Here is a 20,353-nt window from a genome sequence, read left to right as displayed (position 1 = left end):
AAAAAGAACAACAAAGAAACATTTGTTACTTCTAATGACATTTTCAACTGGAACAGAAAGTTAGCTCAAGGCAAATAAAAACCCCCAAAACACAGTAATAAGAGTGCTGCAGAATACTGGAAATATGAAGAAGATCGAGGAACTTTAGACAAGCAGCAATTTTTGCTCTCCAGAAGTACAGAATAAAGGATTTTCCACTGAGAGTTCACATATTTTATTGATACTTAGTATTTTGATTAACACAAGTCTGAATCAATTTTGTGGTGAGCAACAGAGGAATGTCTTTCAAATACAACAGGAAACATTTTGGGTGAGTTCCTAGAAGATCCATGTGTGTTAATCACTATCCCTCTATTGCCACTCTTGGCACAGACAATAGCATCCAGCTCTACCAGAGTGGTCAAGCAAATACAAGATAGCATTCACATCACTCCTGAGTGGTGACATGGTTGGGTTTGTAATGTTTAATATGCTTTATTATGTTACAACTTTAATATGTTAATATGTTTTATTCAACCAGACCTCTTGAATACCTCTCTTTTCCCCCAGTATTTAAGTATTAGCACTTAAGTACTAATATTTAAATGTTGAGAAAGAGTTAGGTCCCCATCTAGAAAAACTTCTCTAACATCTGCAAGACTGAATGACATGTATTTACAAAAGAAATTGCACTGCTTTGTTGTGTAGACTTAAATGTTTAGGCTGGGAAATATAGCTTTATGGGTCAGAATTTGGTTCACTGTTAAAATAGAGAACTTGGATTCAGATTTAGTGACACAATGAATAGTTTGTTAAGTTGCTACATGTGCTTACTGAGCTATTAACTTTTATTAATGAAAGGATATAATTGTAATGATTTGAAAATATACAGCGTGTACCTGCCAATCATGAAGTTAACACAATTTAGATATGCAGTTGTGATTTTAACAGATTTTTTTAGGGCTTCATTTCTAATAATCAGTTCTGACAGGTGAAGCATCTGTATAGCTCCTTGGGTTTAGGTGAGGGAGCTAGGCTGGCTCTTCATAGCCTTGAAGCTGCCAAGGTATAAAACCTTGGTAAGTTGTTTTATAGATAGAAAAGAAGATATCCCCTTTGGCCTTTCTTTACCATAACACTTTTAGACAAAAAGCTATGTGTGAAGGAGTTACCTGCGTCTGCTGCAATTAGCCAGCCTGCTAGCAGATCTGGAATATTTAAAATGCCTATTATGTGATCAGGACATGACCACTGTTTGGAACCTTGCTGTCTTGTTCGAATCTTTTTAATATAAATTAAAATCAATTCCTACTTTTTTTTTTTTTTTTTTTTTTAACCATTACTACTGCTGACCGAGGTTTTTCCACTTCTGTACATCTTGCCAAACAGTTTATGCCCAGATAAAGTAGGATAAAGTGACCAGAGGCTAGCTTTAATATTGTTTCAATAGGTAGGAATGACTGCATCATGGGAAGCAGTGACCAGTGTGCAGCTCAGTGGGATATTGCACTGTAGCACAACTACAAAACAGACTCTGAAGTACTACAGAATTGGTTCAAAACAGGAGAGGGAAAATTCAAGCTCTAGTTCTTTTTCTTCCCACGCTCAGAGCCAGACATAAAATAAACGGATAAGGTGCTAGCTAAGGAAAAATAATTAAGATTTGAAATTGCAACTCCTTGTAAAAGGAAAAGAAAGAAATTGCAATTGTGCAACCAGCAACTTTCTTCCTTGCATGCTTTTTGCTGTTGTAGATTAATTTGGAATGGTCATGCATGCTGTGACAGCTAAGTAGCTTCAAAATGTTTCATTAATGGCATCAAGTAGTACTGAAGCAGGAAGAAAGAAAACAACAAAACAAAACAAAACAAAACAAAACAAAACAAAAAAAAAACTGGAAGGCTTGTAAAAGAATTAGGTGGCTAAGTCCTCACTGGACTGCTTGCACGTTTCCTGTGCTGCTGCTTCAAAAAATAAATGCTGTAGAGGCAACTGGTATGACAGGACAGCCAATCTGTTTAACATTACAGAACATGAAAGCTTGACATGTCAGCTCATTTTGCAGTGTTGTAGCTCTTATTGTCGCTGAAGATTAGCTAGTCAAGGCACTGAGTTTGCACTTTCTGCTATGGCAGAAAGTAGTAAAAAATACACTTTTAATAAACTAAACTCCCAACAACAATACACCCAGTATTCCCAACAACAAAAACTAATTATTTTCACTTATCCTTATTGCTATGCTGCAAACTGCCTATTAAGGCTATGTTCCTAAATATATCCCAATAGAATATGAATTCTTGATTCTGAAAAGTATTGCTTGGGCATTTTTTTTAGAAAGAGTTAAAAAACAAACAAACAAACAAAAAAAAAAAACACATGAAACTATTTTTAATTAGTGTAAGAATAGTATACATTTGCCAGTCTTACGTTGAAAAAAGGATCGCATATATGTAATACCCTTATAAAAAGGCTTTTCTGGTACACAGGTATGGAGTCCTGTCTTAAATTAATTTTGCATCATGTCTAAACTTAAGGCACAAATCCTCGGCTTCAACCATGCCCACATGAACAAGTATAAAGCCTTCAAAATCAGTGCTTTTGAGTTGCACCAGGTTCTCCTTCCTCACATTGTACTCCCATGGAGCCAGGCTGGGTCGTCCTCAGTGTCTCCCACTCCTGAGAACAAGGGGAGACCCCTGTGGGAGCACTGCTTCTGTCGTGGCTCACATTTCTTTCCACTAACCTAAACCAAGTGCCTCTGATTTTTTAAAATAAATCATTACGTATGTTGTTGTGAAAGATGTAATGTGCAGTTCAGGCTAGCAATAGAGAGGCTGAACAGTGACACTTAACCACAGAACAGGGAGAAATTCTGCACATGAATAGCTCATTCACTAAAACCATTCACAAATGTATACTGTCCCCATCTCCCCATGAAAAGGAAAACAAATTGACCTCAGTGTGATAATTAGAAAGGAAACAAAAGATCACTTGAAAATAAAGAAATGTATATTCTTCTATAAAGCAGAAAAATAAACTGTTTCATTCAACCCTAAGCAATTTGCTCCCCAGTTCTTCACAGCAACAGCTAAAACAAAAATCAGTTATTCCCACTTGTTATCTCTGGCAGTACAAAAAAGAATGGTAAATACTGCAATCATTCCACAAACATTTCTCACTTTATTTGCGTATTCACACATGGTCATATTTTGCATTTGATAACAGTCTATGCATTGTGCCCTTCCCTCCAAAGAAGGCTCTCTAGTGATGAAGTTAAACCAGAAACACAGGAAACCTATTCAGGAGGATCTCCTAGAGAAACAGCTTTTTAAAATCACTGCAAGAATCACAGTATACAATGAACTGGTCATAGCCCTTGATCTACAGCTATTACAACATCATTTATTCACCTAAACTACATAATTTAGCTATATGGCAAGTTTAATTGCAATAGATACCTTTGACTGAAACTTATAACTCAGACATATGTTCTGAAACATAATATGAAATGTCATACAATAATCTGCAGTTCCAGAATGGTTTTCTCCCTCTTTTGTTCTTTCTTACTGTGTGCAAAGAAAACAGTACCAACCCACCCCCCCCAAAACGAACAAACAAACAAAAAAACACCACCAAAAAAAAAATAAAAATAACCAGAAAAAGTAGAGATTTGAAATGTTTTTCTACCTTCTCTTGATCAAGTAAAATATATTGCACACAATTTTTAAGACAGGGGACTACAACTATGGGTTGCAAGAGTTTCTCTGTTAACAAAAATCAATTTTATGGAACACAAGTGATTTTATGACTTTTGTATCACCGTGTGAAACTGATCTATCAAGTCAACAGATCCTTAATACTGTAGTTTCCTCAGTCTGTGTTCCCCTGGTGTTTTCACTCATATATTTTAAATTTAAACTACTTTAAGAAGACATCATCTCTATTTCCTCTGTTTATAAAGAATTTTTCCAGCACTGTGTGACCCTGGTCCACTTCTGAAGTTCTTTGGTTCTCAAGAAATAACTAGGCAAAATTTTCCTGTTCATCTGCAACAAGAATAGAGTTAGCTGTAGATATGCAGGGTAAAACTGCATACATTCATTAGCAGTCAAACAAAACACAAATGCTGTGGAGAAAGTGCATTATTTGAACATTATATTTGCTGAATGCTTTAGAAATAGCATTCAAGTTTTTGAAAATAATATATTTTTTTCCCTTTCCAGAATAAGTATTTCTCACAAATAAGAATTATTAATTTTTCTACTGACTGCACAAAGCTTTGGTTAACAGTGAAGTGTTGATGTTACCTTATCTGGTCTGATTTCACTTCTTAAGAATAGTAAACACATTACCATCCTCATTATTTCAGATTCAGAGAATGAAAGCAGCAAACCACCAAAGCTATTAGAATTAAAACTGCAATGGCTTCAATTGAAAAAAAGTAAAGTGCATAGTAACTCATGTATAAAGCAGTATGACTAACACCATAGTGAAGAAAACAAACAAAATTCACACACGGAATGAAAAACAATGATCTTTGAACTTTAAATATTTAATATTTTATTACTAACAAACAGAAAAGTCCCAGGGAAAAATCCTATCGTAAACAGAACTCAAATTAATTCAGTATCAACAACATAACACAATGTTAAGCTTATGTTGAGTAATAACTCTAACAATGCCTCCTAACAAAGCTCTGTAAAAAGCCTGATTTTATACTGAATACTGAGTAAAACATGTATTTTTACATATTTTTCAACATAGTCTTACAAGTTCCTCCAAATTGTTATTCACTGCTTGCTATACAAACTTCCATTCAGTTCCCTTGGGGGTTTTCCATAGTACCTGACTGCTTTCTAATGAAGTGATTTCATAAAACTTGTTAGGTAATGCTGTGTTAACAGGTGATAAACTACAGAAGAGATGCATAGATGATAATAATTTCCATTCATCTTGTTTGGTCACTGTGAGACACCTGGTATTTCAAAGCAGACCTAGTATATGAGTACTGCAGGCACCAATATATACATGCAGAGTACAATTCCCATGGGCTTCAGCTGCAACTGTAATCACATGGGTTGGAGGCAAACCAGGTCCAAGAATCACAGGCACTGTCCCCTAAAAATGTGGACAGGCAGCGTCACACAGGAGCTACGCTGTACTGTGAAGGAGCAGATTCAGTTGTTAATCCTCCATGTGATCCTAAAATAGTGGAAACTGAGGGTGCCAAAGGCTAGAAAACAGATTGCCTTAAAGATGTGCTTGCTGACCCTTGCTATTGGAAGTGGATCTTTGGGATGGCTGCAGCTGGGAATAAATTAAAGAGGCCCCTTGTCCTCTTTCCCTTTGATGAAATGTCTGCCTCTGTACTTACACTGCTTGGGAATTCAAACGGAACCTGTACACTTGCAAACTATATTCATGTTGGTGTGGCTTTTCCCTGATGGTTCAAATGACAAATTGGATCTGATATTGGTTCCAATGGCAACCTAGTTATGGCCCTCAGGGTCATATGCAGGCCGCACAAATTATGCAGGTTGCTGAGCACTTGTGGGTCTGCCTTTAGTTCTTTCCTTACCTCATGGTCATCCACAAACTGAAGTCAAGTTATAAACAAAGTACAAATTTACTGTCATATTAATATTAATGTCTATATGGCTGTACTTGACCATTCAATCTTACATTCCCTTACTGTGACTGCCAAATGCCGTATGCTTTACACAAAATACCTGAAGTTGCACTTTGACAGAACTTTGGTCATGCAAAGTAAGAGAGTGGGAGGAAGAGGGAAGCAAAAATGCATAGAGAAGTACTTACAAAATATTTAGCATGCACTGACCTGCCCAACATACAAGTTCAAAGGGCTCCTGAAGCATTTCTAAAATCTTAATTACTGCTTACAAACTATGTCTGCATGGATTCAAAACCCAAAAGTACACTTCACTTTCTCAGGACAAATACCCTGCAATGAAGAACACTTTCTGTATTGCAAAAGTGCTTAACCACGTATTAACCAAACATTTGCTTTCCAAACACTGCTATGCAGAGACAGCACAGCTATTTCAAACTAAATGCACATGCCAAGATTTTGGTACTTCATTGCTTGCAGAAAACATTCAACATTAAAAAATTACGGATATGTGCAATATTTAAAAAGCTTGTTTATGCCAATTTTTCTTTTTGAAAGCATCCACTGTTTCTGGTTCTTCATTGATCTTCTAACAAAGGTCAAACTCCAGGTTGCCCAGTACAGCACACACAAGGCATAAAATTTAGCAGGGATTTAGCAGCTATCACGCAAAGCACTCACTTGTGCTACTGCCAGACTCGTGACAGTACAACATAAAGCTTGCTTTGCCCGTGTCCCACAGCTCCAAACGTGCAGCAAGACTGAGGTTGCACAGCCAAGGAGGAAGTGAGCACATTCTCATCCACACCCATGGCGCGGTGTGTGCCAACCCCCTTAACCGTGTGGAAATGACAAGCCAATCCACAGCATGAATTATTTCAGGTCAAAATGGGAATGTGATCCTGGATGGAGGCAGAGCCAAAGTGAGCAGGAATGCAGAGGACACCTCAGCTTTAGGGACATTTTGGTCTGAAATCTTTAAAGAGTTTCTTTTGCAAGTACATATACTTCTCAGTTGCTTCTCACTTATGCACATTTTGTATGTGGATTTGGCCAAAGCACTAATTCAGGATTCATTGATCACTGCAAAACATTCACAATTAAATCAGTCTGTCCACAATGCTCATAAATACTTGGTGAATGACAGCTAACTGTTTATATAAAGGCATACAGATATCCATATGTTCCACAACACTCCTGACAAAAACAAAGTGCTGAAAAGAGTGAAGCAGGCTGACATTCCGTGATTATTTCAAAACATATTTGCTCCCTCTCTTAGCAGCTTTCACTGGTTGGAGTGCAAACAGATCATCATTTCCTACTACTTTTTATTTCATTCTACAGCCAGCATATAATATACTCACAGAAAATAAAAGACACATCTAAATTTTCCAGTCAGCTGCAGATATTTTCCCCAGTTATAGCAAGTGACACTGTAAATTACTGTCATTTTACAAAGCCAGATTATCCTCAGTACAAAGGAAAGACACGCAGCCACTAGGAAATACCATGGTCCAAGCTGGAGTGCCCACAGCATTTCACTGAGAGCTTGGGGGACCCCTCTGCACCCACTTGACCATTCCTAACTTAAAAAATAATAATACTAATAAAAAAAATAATCTAAGGGTCACAGCAACAGGGATGGGAACAACCACAAAGACAGGACAGAAGGCAATGAGCTCACCATTCCTATTGTCATTGCCAGAAAATCCCAGTGGTTTAGAGGCAAAAGCACATGACTGCTTCTGAAAGAAGGATCCAGCCACAAGGAGCATGTGTGCTGCACGTCTGTGAGGCAAGGTGCTCACACAGCTCCCACTCCCCTAACACCCAGCTGATTTCCATTGAAACAGGCCAGAAGAAACATCCTGATTTAAATTTGATGCAATTCTGTGCAGTTCTACAGCATCAGATTGAAAAACAGCAGTAGAAATGTATGGCAAACTAAATGTACTGATGCCCTGAGATATAAGAAATAAAACTTCTTATTTTTCTTAAGATGGAACAGATAAAATAGATCCCAAGTGGTAAATACCCCATGTATATGTGGGAAAGGAGAGGACTAATTCCCTTCACTGCTCAAGGCTACCTAGTCAATGGCTGGGATAGGCATCAGCCAAAGACCCCCTTCAGGTGTAGGAGCCAACTGTGATAGCATTTTACCCGTGTGGAGGACTCCTGCCTTGCCCAAGCATCAACAAGGACAGGACTGCTCAGAACCAAATGGAGAAAAGAGAACATCAAGTTGACTGCTCTCACTTTTATTCACAGCAGCCCGCTCATCCCCCCATACACAGTGCACTAGCACTCTGTCAGCCACAGCCTTTATCGTGCTTCATGAGCCAATTACTATTTGGAGGTCTCACATGATTTATTCATGAACAAAAACCAACAAAAACCAAATAAAACACAAAGCCAAACAGTTAAGCATGCGTCCTAGAGAGTTTTTGGATACTAATTGCAATGCTGATTGCTCTCCAGATTAAAACAAAGACTGGCTCACATTCGGCTGCTGGTGGGTTTACCACTGTATTGCTCCCAGCTACCACTGTACTGCAGGAGGCTGGGCTGTGCCAAGAAAAACACTGACAACAGTCTAACAATTCAAGTGTTCAAACAACACAGGCCATAAAATACCTTCTATCTGATGTTTGTTTCCTTTGAATCCCTAGATTAAAAAGCATGAGAAAACTTAGCTGAAATTAATTTAGCTGAAAAGAAAATAAGCAGACGGGGTGGCAGGAAATGAGCGACTTAAAAACCTAACACAAACAGTTAGACAAATAGATTCCTACTGAATTGAGATGACTTCTGAGAGGATCTTAAGCAATTGCTGAGCCAGCCCAGACCATCAGATTAATATGACACAATGGCACGTGCTTTGGGGGTACAAGAATCCAATGGAAATTATACAATTATCCAGATGCAGAGAAAATTTCTTCTTACTCACAGTTAGCAAGGAAAATATATCTGAGGTATAAAATCTAACACTATGATGTCTCAGAGCAACTGCTCTTTCACGACTTCCTTCTCTCAATTTCATTATACTCATTCACTTGACCCATCTTGCTTTAGTCTGTAGGTGACACGAATCAGGTTGCTCTTCTTTGGGCAAAGCACTTAAACCATTGTAGCACATCCTTAGAAATGACATTAAAATAGTAAATGTCCATTTTTTCAGAAGGACTACAGCTTTTGGTTTCAATGAGGCAGAAATGTATTATTTTCTTATTATGATATCAAAAAAGTCTCTGCTCAACTTTAAGCTTCATTCCCTTTTAACCTCATTGGGCTGCTGACAGCACACGTGTTGCAGTAGTTAGCAGAAAGTAAGTTTGATTTACACTGCTGTATCTCAAGATCTTATATTCTCCTAATAAAAGGAGTGTGAATGGTGCAAAAGCCTCCCTGACTGCTTCTGTTGGGATTGTACTGACCATTTCTGCAAAACACCAGCATTGCCAAAGCAAGTCCCAGAGAGGAGACCGGACTGAAGGAGCAGCTGGAACAGAAGGTCTGGTCAATAAGCATGAGTTCACAAAGGGATGTGGCAGTTTATGTGCTTTTTCTGACTCAGGAACTCCTCTCCAGCGGTGTAAGTCCCTGACCTAGAATACTGATTTGAAGAAAGCAGATATACCAGGTAAAAAAAAATCATAATGATACTGCCTGCAATTAAAAATGCTTTATCTCAGCTCGTATGGATTCCTAAAACATTTTTCTCCCCAAAAAACAAGGCTTACTACATGACACAAGGCATGCAAGTGGGTGGGTTACCTAAGAAAACAAGGAATACAGAAAGACAAATCCACAAGAATCCACAGGCTTCATTATTCTGCTGCACACTGTACAGTTTGCTCACTCTTGATCTTAAGACATTTAGATTAGTATTTAGAGTAAGTGGATCAATTAAGCAATTTCACATGACAGAGCCTCTCTCTGGGTGTGCTTCCCTTTGCAGGAACCATACCACACAGCCTGGGACTGATGTCAAAAGTGACACAGAATTGAAGCAGGGCTTGAAGACACTTTGTATCCTGTCTCTGAAGGCATTCCAAAAATAATGAGAAGAGGTCAACTAGGAGGATGTTTCAGAGACGGTATTAAAAATTAATAGAGATCTTTGTCTTTCAAGGTTTTATCATCTCTTGGACAATAAAGAGTAGGAGGATAAAGCTCCTACTCATACATTCTGCCATGGCAAAAGAGTGCCAGATGATCAGCTGATACCAATTATAAATTATTGGTCAAGATTAAAGAAGGAAATGAAATATGGGGGCAGACTGATCTGATTTCTAGAAGCACTGAACTGGAGCAGATGTCAGCATCAAGTCCTGCATCTCTTCTTTCCTCCCACATGTCTTTTCCTCCTCTGAATGGTAGCCCATGAAGGGAAATCTTGGCTTCTCAGTAAGTTCACATAATTCTTCCACATTTCACAATAACAGTATATATTCCTTTGCATTCTGACAGTGTGCAGAGGCCACACAAGTCCCCAGTGAACCGGGGGTGTTAACCTCCGCTCCATTTTTCTCATGTGCATATGGAAAAGAATATTTACTGGCTGCTTGGAAGAGTCAGCACAGAACATTTACTCATGTCAGAAAAATGGGAAAAACCCTACACTATAAAGCTCTCTTCCGGGGTTAGATTAATTTTTCAACACAAATGTTATTTTCTGAAAAAGAAACCTCATTTATTGCCTCTATTTTTTCTGATTAATTATTCACCAAATTACACTACTCTTTCACACTATGTCACTATTTTCCCAGTACTAATTTTTCTGCTCACTCAGATACTTTCTTCTTTGCATGTCTTTATTTTATTTCTCTTGGTTTTCCAGTCATTCTCAGTAGTATTTCCAGAGCTGTCAAGAAAGAGACAACACTTCAAATATGTTTTATGATTTGAACATAATGAGGCTGAATATATCATGATGAACATGCTTCAAGTAAACAGCTAATCAGTATTTTACTTACATGTTATTAGCTGGAAGATAATTACTACACAAATATGAAAGAATCCTATTGTAGAATTCACAAATGTATTCTTTCACATTTGAATTATGTAAGGCTTCGGTTTTGTATCACTGTATGACTCCTTATCCTTAGTTTTTGCATCCAGGTGCTCTATTCTCTTTAATGATGAGTTTTCAATTTAAAAGTGACAGCTCATTCAACTGTTAATTCACAACTGCATCTGCTATAGCAATGAATCTTTCAGTTGTGTGATCACTTGCTAATGTCAACACATAGCAGGAGGATGTAGTCTGATGGCAAACTCACATATGTTTAAGCTACATGAAGACAGCAATTAAATAGAATGTAATCAAAGTATTACCAACCAGGGGAGGTTGGATATTATGAAGAATTTCTTTACTGAAAGGGTTGTTAGGCATTGGAATGGGCTGCCCAGGGAAGTGGTTGAGTCACCTTCCCTGGAGGTCTTTAAAAGACATTTAGATGTAGAGCTTAGTGATATGGTTTAGTGGAGGACTTGTTAGCGTTAGGTCAGAGGTTGGACTCAGTGATCTTGGAGGTCTCTTCCAACCTAGATGATTTCGTGATTCTATAGGATGCTAGACAATATAATGTACGGAAACATATGTGTCTTTGGTATCTTCCTCCGAGTTTATTTAGTACCGGATACCTCTTTACTGGCAGGAAAATAAAAGCATTTTAGAAAATAATTTTTAAAAATCACATTTTTCAAACAGAGTTCTAAAGAAGTGGCTAGGTTTCCAGAAATTATACATATTGACAGTCTGTCTGGAAATTGAAATTTTCATTGGGATCAGAATTATAGATTTACAATGCCGTGCTAGAAAACTCAGTACTTCCCATTCCAAAACTGATTTCTCTATGTCTGCTCTTAATTTAACAAAAAGAGTGTAATTAGAGATAGTCCTAAGGTGCAAAATTTGAATTTCTGTTTTGATCCAAATTGCTCTAGTAACCTACTTTTAAGACTGGAAGCACGGGGTAAGCCATTGACTCCTATGTTTTCATGGGCTATTAAATTATTCCATTTCCCAAAAGATATCCATGAAGCTGGATGCTTGGGAAAGTAACTTTATAAAAGTATTTGGCTTGGATTCTAAATATACCTTTGCTCTAGAGTTAGAGAAATACTATGATATACGTAAGCTACCTTCACCCATGCTGATAAATAAATTCACTGCAGGTTTGTTTGAAGGGTTTCTCCAAGAGGCATGTATTTCAAAGTTTACTTTGTCCTAGAGAACAAAAAACCAAACAGGTAGGAAAACTACAAATTGAAGGTCAGCTCCCAAGGGTGTGGTTTGAAAAAAGGTAACTATAAAGTTTCTATGATGCTTAACTACAGCACAGCTCAAGAGAAGAAGTTTTACAAGGATTTCTCCCCAGTAGGATTTCCTATTTAAATTTTTTATGCAAGCATGATAGTAGGAACAATAAACGTAGTAAAACCGTTATTAGGAACAAGCATGTCACGAAGCATAAGACTAGGCAAAGACTATGTTCAGCAAAAGCGCATCTTTTTTTGTCAAGAAAAAGAACTAGGAAAGTGATTAGTGGATTTTTGGCTTCTGAAATATTGCAGTAGAAATGTATTTGAATAACATTTCCATTTAGCACATTACAAGAAGAAGAGTTGATTCAGCTAAGTTCCCAGCACTTTCAACAAAGATTACAGATAAAATGTTCAAGAGTCACAAGGATTCTTGAGTTACAAACTCAATTCCCAGAGTGACTCAAGCACTTGAAAGATATTATGTTGATGCCTTTAAATAGTTCAGAATGTTGAATTGTTTGATTTCTAATGTTCCCAGACTCCAAGAACACCCCCTTCATTTATTTTTATTTTTTTATTTTTTATTTGTACATGAAGTCAGCTTGTCACAACCCTACTTATTTGTCAAATTCAGCAAATTGAAATATAACTAGGATCACACAGTCCTGATATCTTTGCAAATCTCTGTAAAACAGAGTTTCTAGTGTGGAAGGAGGATCACTAGCAAAAATATACTGGTAGTCCTCTATTACACCTGGAGATACATTTAAGTATTTGATCTATCAGGGCTGACTATGGAAAATTAATCAATAGATAGGATAGATAGGCAGACAGAGAGACAAATGAAAAGGCCTGACTATCACAAAGCATCTTATAATTAACACTGAGGTGCTTCTCATCTACACATGGTTGAATTTGAGATTTATCATCACATAACTAAGAGATTGTTGGTGTACAAGGGATCATTTGTGTGCAAGAGATCAGTCTCCAGGATGCTTGCATACCAGATTTTTGGTAGGTGGACAGGAGGCTGGTGAGGAAGCAAAATTCATGCTTCCTGTAAGTGCCTTCTTGACTCTTAGCATATACATGCAGAAGATTAGAATACAGTGGTCACACAACTGTGCTCTGTTTGTGTAGCAAAAACCACGATTTTCCACTGAACTACCTGGTATGATGTCCACCTTGGATTTTTAATCTCTATATTCGCACTAAATTGGAGCATATAAAATTCTCTAAATTCTAGAAAGTCTACAAGACACCCCAAAATTTAATTAATTTATTTATGTTGCTAACAATTAGTTTACGCCCTGGATTCTTCATGTTTACTGTTGTGAGATATATCACTGAAGTCTACAGAACTGCTTATACAATTAAGAACTGTGTGTTCAGACACCTAGAGAGTTCACACTGCTACTTTCAATACTGTTTAGAGAGAAGGTGTGAAAGTAGCTGCAATCAGTGCAGAGGAAATACCTTCTTCACATAATATGGTGATGTACTCTAGAGAATAGTCATGATTACTATAATTATTTTAGGTAGATATTGTTTATGTTACCATTAAGATAATTGCTTAAACAGAAAAATGGGGAATTAAGAACTAGAAAATCTCTTAAATCTGCTCAAAACAAATCAAGTTAATTTTAGTGAATGTTTACATCGTTCATCTAAATATATAGTTTTACTATTTTTTTTTTTTTTTTTTAAATAAGGACAGCCTTGAGAAAAGCCAGTAAGTAAAAACGTAATTCGTAGTCTAAGTGTTCTAGGCATATGGACATTATCTCCAGAAAACGTTCTGCAAAAGAAGTCTCACTTGGTGAAACTCTTTTTACCACCTGACTGGTGTGCAGCACAAATACATCAACAGCATTATCTTAAAAATACCATGTGACACGACTGTTAAAAAGAAATGTGTTCCTTTTGCAGAAGGTAGGATAGTACATTGCAAAAAATTATGCAAATGACATCTGTCAAAAGTCAGACTACGTTTAAAAGTTAGCTAGATTTTAATAAGTACATCGAAAAGTTTTAAAAGTTTAAGAAAGGAAATAACAGAATATAATCCATATCTTGTAATAAACAGAAGATTCATCACCTTCTAAGACGGTGTCTCAAAATTATTTCTGTGACACATGAGGCATTTACCCCTGGATAAAAGGGTAATCTCACTTGACACAGAAAGTGTTACTGCTAACAAGTACTATACTAGTTCATAACACTGCCAGGCTTTATGGATATGGCTCAGGGTTTGAGTTAGAAGCAGAAATTCCTCACAGATCACAGCTATTAAGGCACACTGACAAGGAAAAGGTAAATGGGATAACAGTCCAAGAAGGGGGACTTACTCACTTTGACCTCGTTTCACGTTTCACTGCATGGGCGGGGGCATGTCTGGAGGGTGTCTTGAAATTATTTCCTTCTCAGTGACACACAAAAAAATAGGCTACTTTACACTCTACAACAACATGTTAAATACAAGGTATTGAAGGTATTGTTTGTTAGCAGGCAATCAGAAAAATCTTTATTCACAGTAATTTGTGTGAATATAATGGACAACATAGCAGCTTACAGCAATATTTGAATAGAAGTGGATATTGCAACGAAATCCATGAAGTTAAAGTCATTTAAAACTAAATTTGATCTGTTTCTATTTCAGTATGTAATACTGACCAAAATATTTTAGCTTACACAGTATTACATATATATATATATATATATGTAAACACAACCATTTGTTCATAACTTTTTAAACAATAGGTTTGTTCTTTGAAAATATAATGCAATTTTTATTCTGGCTTTCTGTGTAATCCGGACTTTTCTTTCAAAGTCTCACTTTTCATCAGAGCAGCAAAGAAAACTCAATTTAGGATAGAAACTTAGGCATGCAGTACATATCAGATTAAACTGAAAACACATTTCTTCCCCATTTCCCACACTATAAACAACATGAATGCTTCAACACACACATGCACAAATTCCACAGTCGCCACCACAAAATAACAAAATAAGGGAAGGAAAGCAACCTCAGTTTCCCTGTCTTCTCATTGCTCAGGACCATGTGCTGCACTTTGCATTGACATGAGTGTGTGTACATGGGAAGCCAACCTCACCTGCTGGCCATTGCTCCTTCGAGGAAGGGAAGCACTGTAGTTTGAAGCCCTTCTGATGTGCTTCTCTACCCTCATATCCCTAACTATCAATTAAATAACAGGCAGAGAGTATAATGACTAAAAATTGAGATATCATCTGGAAGAGTATAATTCTGCTACAAGCAATAAACAGTAACCAGAATGAGATATTACCCTTTTGTTCATAGTCTCTAAAGGGAAGTCAGGGAATTGGTGTCATCTACTCTGCTCTGTATGCCACATTTGCCTACAATATTATTCAAAGAACTTACATTACAGTAATCACAGAACAAATCCACATTAACTATGAGATATGCTGAGGAAGGCTATAAACTAACCCTTGTCATATGTAAGGCCTAAGCAGGCAGAGCCATACAAGGTGTAAACAAAACAGCAAATCTAATTTCTCAGATATGACATAAGTAAAGGAAGGTACACCTTCAAAGAGAAGAAACGTTTTCCAAGCTATTCCAATGATTACTAGCGCAACAACACATCATCAGTAGGGTAAAACTAACCTACTAAAACTAACCTAAGCACTGAGAGTGTCACACCAGGGTGAAATGCAACCAGCCACTGCTCCCCTGCTTCTGAGCACTATGCTAGGGCTCATTGAGTCCAGGCTCCGTGGATGCAGAGTATATCTACCTGCCTGGGAAACCTTGAGGAGAATAAAGTGGGGTCACCTGCAAGGCCTAGCCTGTCAGCACTTGACCTGAGGAGCTCAGGGAACCCTGATAAAGTCGGGGAGTACCTGGATGCTTAAGCACTTGCTTAGCTTCTTTGTGGGATGGGAGACCACAACAGTTGCACAGGCTGCTAGAGGTTTGTTTTGTTTTGTTTTGTTTGTTTGTTTATTTTTCAAAAAGTGGGAAAGGTGTCTAGTAGGGTTTTCCCCAAGTCCTTCCAATTGTACCACTGCACCCATTTCTCCCTGTCTTCCCAAATTCAAATTACGCAACGTCTGCCAAACACGGTGACCATCCAGACTGCACTGTTTCTTTTAAAATAACCTCTGCAGGATCAAACCCTGCCGTCTCTCACAGCCCCTGGCCAAGGCAACACTCCCAAAATGATGTCAATGGGAGCTTTGTCCAAGAAAGGGCTGTAGGATTCAGATATATGTGAAGAAAGTTCGCGAAATTATGGAGCAAGCTATCAGGATAAGACTATATTTCAAACATATATTTATTCTTTTTACTAAATCACTGGAGAGTGTGGGGAGAGGTGGGGGATGCCACTATAGAAAACCATATGGTGTTTGGATTTCCAAGCCAGAATTGTGCATAATAAATATTTATAGAATCCAGTGGTATTCTCTTCTTTCTGTTTATTCTTTACATGTCACCCAGAGAAACTCTGGCCAAGCACCAATCAAATATCACAACAATTTACAAGCAACCCAAGGATGGGGGAAAGAGGAAAAACAAATCACCAGTAGGCTCATAATTAGCAACCTAGACCTGGAAGGAGGTGCTTGAGAAGTGTCTCTGATGTGTCTGGATTCCAGCGCTCACCACACATCATGAGTGGTTTAGGAAATTGAGTTCTCAGTCTCTGCAAGGGGTAGGGAAGATATACACAATGTTTTTGGCTAGACCGAGCAGGGGCATATGTGGAGCAGCTGCAAAAGCAGACATCCGTCTACATTCAGAGACCTACGTAGGAACAAAAAAGCATCTCTTGGCGATGACAGCTAGCTCGCTCCTGGCTTCTGCTGGGAATGTTCTGTCTCCTTACCTGTGGCATGTGGAACTGTTGTGTTTATTTTGCTTCAGGGAAAAGTGATGCAGGTTGTCCTTCTTATCGCTTTGTGACTGAAGAGTAACTGAAGGAGTTATTGAAATACACAGAATATCTGCAATAAATAGCAATAGGAGCCAATCTATCCAGGGACTAGCCATGACATAGGGATGGATTCACTTCTGCTGTCTTTCCTTGACAGTCTTATTCCCTTCCCTGCTCCTACCTCCTTACCTTTTCTTTTTCTTGAGGTGATAGCTACCAGTCCCAACCTAACATTTTCTTCTTCAGAAATAGTAGGATTTAAAAAGAAAAAAAAAAAAAAAAAAAAAAAAGAAGAAGAAGAAGAAGAAGAAGCACACAAGTCAATACACAGACAGGAGCAGCTTTCAGTGCCGATCGCATTCAGCATCCCTTTAGCCAGAATCAGAAAAGCTATGTGTTGCATTTTCTAAATAAATATTGCTTCTGTACAAATGCTGCAGTCATGTCACATAAAAATTATGGAGAGCCAGAGTCAACTTCTGAATATCTAAGCATGTAATTTCAAATTAACAAGAAATTGTTGCATACCATCAAAATAACAATTGATTAAGGATCACTTTGAAGCAATCAGCCAAACAAATGTTATGCATTCAGTATAGAACACTTGTTTTTTAATACAGATAATTAGATTTTACTAAAAAATGACTGTTCAAATGTTCTTTTCTCTGTGTCATTGAAATAGCTATTTATTATGAGAAACATACTTATCAAATATTGCCAAGTGTAATAACCACACGTTATTCTTCAAATCCATATTTTTTTTCAAACAGTTTGTATTTACTTAACATATAATAACAGTTACTAAACCATTCTTAATTTTGTTTTGTGGAACCTTAATGTAAAGCATTATACAGGAGAGAGACACCACAGGGACAAATGTGAAAAGAGAATGGATGCGCTGTTAGCAGATGAGTAGTCCATAGTTACATTAGAAATTACAACTCAGAGAATAGTAATAAGAGGAAGAATGGAAGTATAGAAAACCTGCAGGACAATGAGTTTTAAGAAGTTTGTTTAAAGTTTTAAAATGATTAGGTCATTTCTAGTTCAATAAATACATTATAAAATAAGACATTTCTGTAATCACTACTGAATCTACGTGACAAGGCTGTAAGCTCCATGATCTGGTAGCTCAAATTAAAGAAATTTAGATTAAAAAAAAGACGTTCTTTCCCTTTTAATTTTCTGCAGTGCAGAAGTGGCAGTTTCCTCAAACATAGCTGTCGCTCTTTCCAGCCTCCATGCTTTGAGTCTCACCACAGCCATAAGATGAGATGACACTATGGGCTGAGTTACAGCAGAAGGCTAGCTCAATGACTGACCTGATACTTTCTGCTTTGGAATTTTAACAGGCTTTGTGCATTCAGTTCTCTTATTTTCATTGCCAGAGTACCCAGGAAACAAGCACAGTGACTGTTAATTGTTCATAACTAACCACTAGTTAGTCATATTTGAATGAGCCATTTTCACTGGGTCCAACCTAGGCTGAAAAAAAAAAAACAGCTTTAAGCCACTGAGATGAACAATGATTTCTGAAAAACGTTTTTAGTCATATATAGAGCAAAGTAGAGCAGAGCTTTCCACAGTTCATTTTCATGAATATTTGGGTGTCATCTAAACATGCACCAATGATGAACAGTGGCTTAAAAAAAAAAAAAAAAAAAAAAAAAAAAAAAAAAAAAAAAAAAAAAAAAGCACAAAAAACCACAACACATCCTAATTATCCATAAATCTACTTGCTTTGGTTCTTCAGTATTCAAGCAAGCTTGAAGGCACAGTGTAAGATGACAGTTTGTATGATGTGCAGATGTTACACATACTCAACATTTTAAAGCATGTTTGTTGTAGGACAGCATAACACAGCATAACATTTTTAGTAACTCTCCAAATTTCTTCAAAAATTTCTGTAGAAATTGCAGTAGGAACTGCAGTCAAGATTGTATTGGACAAAGGTGATGGCTACTATACTTTGCTACAATCAGCTTATTTGTAATTTCTCAAAAAACAATCAATAGCAATCATTTAAATCTATCAAACCCAGATACACTCCATGTAATTGCAAAGCTCTTAACTCTAGTCATTTCCTGGACATAAAGCTACTTTACTCAAGCTCCAGCATTTTTAATTTCTCTAGCACTGAAAAGCAGCATGCTCAGCTCACAAGTAATGCTTACATAAAAGCCTATCCATCAGATCTCTTGGTATCTCTGTGCTGTTCAGGATATGAAGACAACAGAAATGTAAACACTATACTATTGCAGAATAAACATCATGTAACCACAAAGCAGTGATGACATAACCTTTATATTATCTAGGCTGAATTTTCCACAACGTAGAATGGGTCTCCACATCTCTTTCTGCCCCTCAATCCACTCTAAAATAGCTTGTTTAGAAGAACATTTTGTACGAATTTTTCAGTTTTTAAGCAAAGACATATTCCTCTTTAGGACATCACTTTCAATGGCTTTCCTTTTGTGTATCTTGCTTCCTCCTGGCATAAGAATATCCTTGCTCAAACAACACATTTAGATGCTGTGGACGTTTCAGAGCTGACTCAGGTGTGTCTAAGACAACAGCTTGCAGAGGATATGTTTTCAAATAGCAAAACGATGCTGCTGCTTCTTTTCTTAGTGTTGATACACAGAATATGAGAACAGGAGAATATGAGAATATGAGTACAGGATCAGACATAATAGATAGAGCCCACTTTCCGGTCTCTCTCATTGGCTATAAAGGGATGCCTACCAAGGAGAGTAAGACTAGGGAAAACATGTAACAATACATCCTCAGAAAAATCCCCAGATCTGCAGATCTGGGATTCCTACTTATGTGAATGAAAGTTAAGTGCACTGCATCCAAGTATTACATATACCAATGTGTCACACTTCATTTACTTAAGAAACCACTCCTTTAAGAAATTCTGATCTTAAGCAATCAAATACAATATACTAAGCACATGCTGCTACAAACCACTATACAGCAGACTTCGTATATATATTACTCATGGATCTGTTAGTCAACTTGCTACTGCTGATATACTCACATCACACTTGTGTCAAAAATACAATTAAGAAGATGAGTTGTTATTTAAAAACAAACAAACAAAACAAAAACAAACACAAACTTTAATTGTTCCACCTCTTCAAAGAAGTTTGTTGTTGTTGTTTTCTTTTTTCTTCATCTCTGTAAAAGCTGAGATGAAAAATACTTTCTCTTCTATGATTATATCTAGCCAAGTACTTTCAAATTTTCACCACATCTTTGCTATGTGCTGCTTCAGTTAAAGTTAGTCCAGGCTGACAACCTCCCAAGGTGCAGAACTATCAGCTATTTCTTCCATTTAAACTGGAATGGAAATACTGGGATCTGCAGAGTAAACTTTTCTAAGTATTTGTCTCCTCTCAGGCAGGCTTCTCAGCCGCGCATTAAGATTTCTCTGTATTTCATGTGGTGCGTACATTGCACATGCACAGGTATTGTGAGTTCCCCTTGTTTTGAAACACATCATAGGTTGGAAAATGCTTTCTAATAAGCCACAAATAAAACTCCTAAT

General features: G+C 37.3%; 1 protein-coding gene across 7 annotated transcripts in view; it reads right to left on the bottom strand.

The window, feature by feature from the left end:
- The window catches only part of PIEZO2 (piezo type mechanosensitive ion channel component 2), a 347,735-nt gene that overhangs the window by 142,154 nt on the left and 185,228 nt on the right, over nt 1-20,353 (bottom strand). The gene's annotated exons all lie outside the window — the stretch shown is intronic.

This window comes from Aythya fuligula, chromosome 2 (genome assembly GCF_009819795.1).
Source record: "Aythya fuligula isolate bAytFul2 chromosome 2, bAytFul2.pri, whole genome shotgun sequence".
NCBI classification, from domain to species: Eukaryota; Metazoa; Chordata; class Aves; order Anseriformes; family Anatidae; genus Aythya; species Aythya fuligula.
The sequence above is the reverse complement of the archived record's forward strand: the minus strand, read 5'-3'. Positions and strand labels throughout refer to the sequence as shown.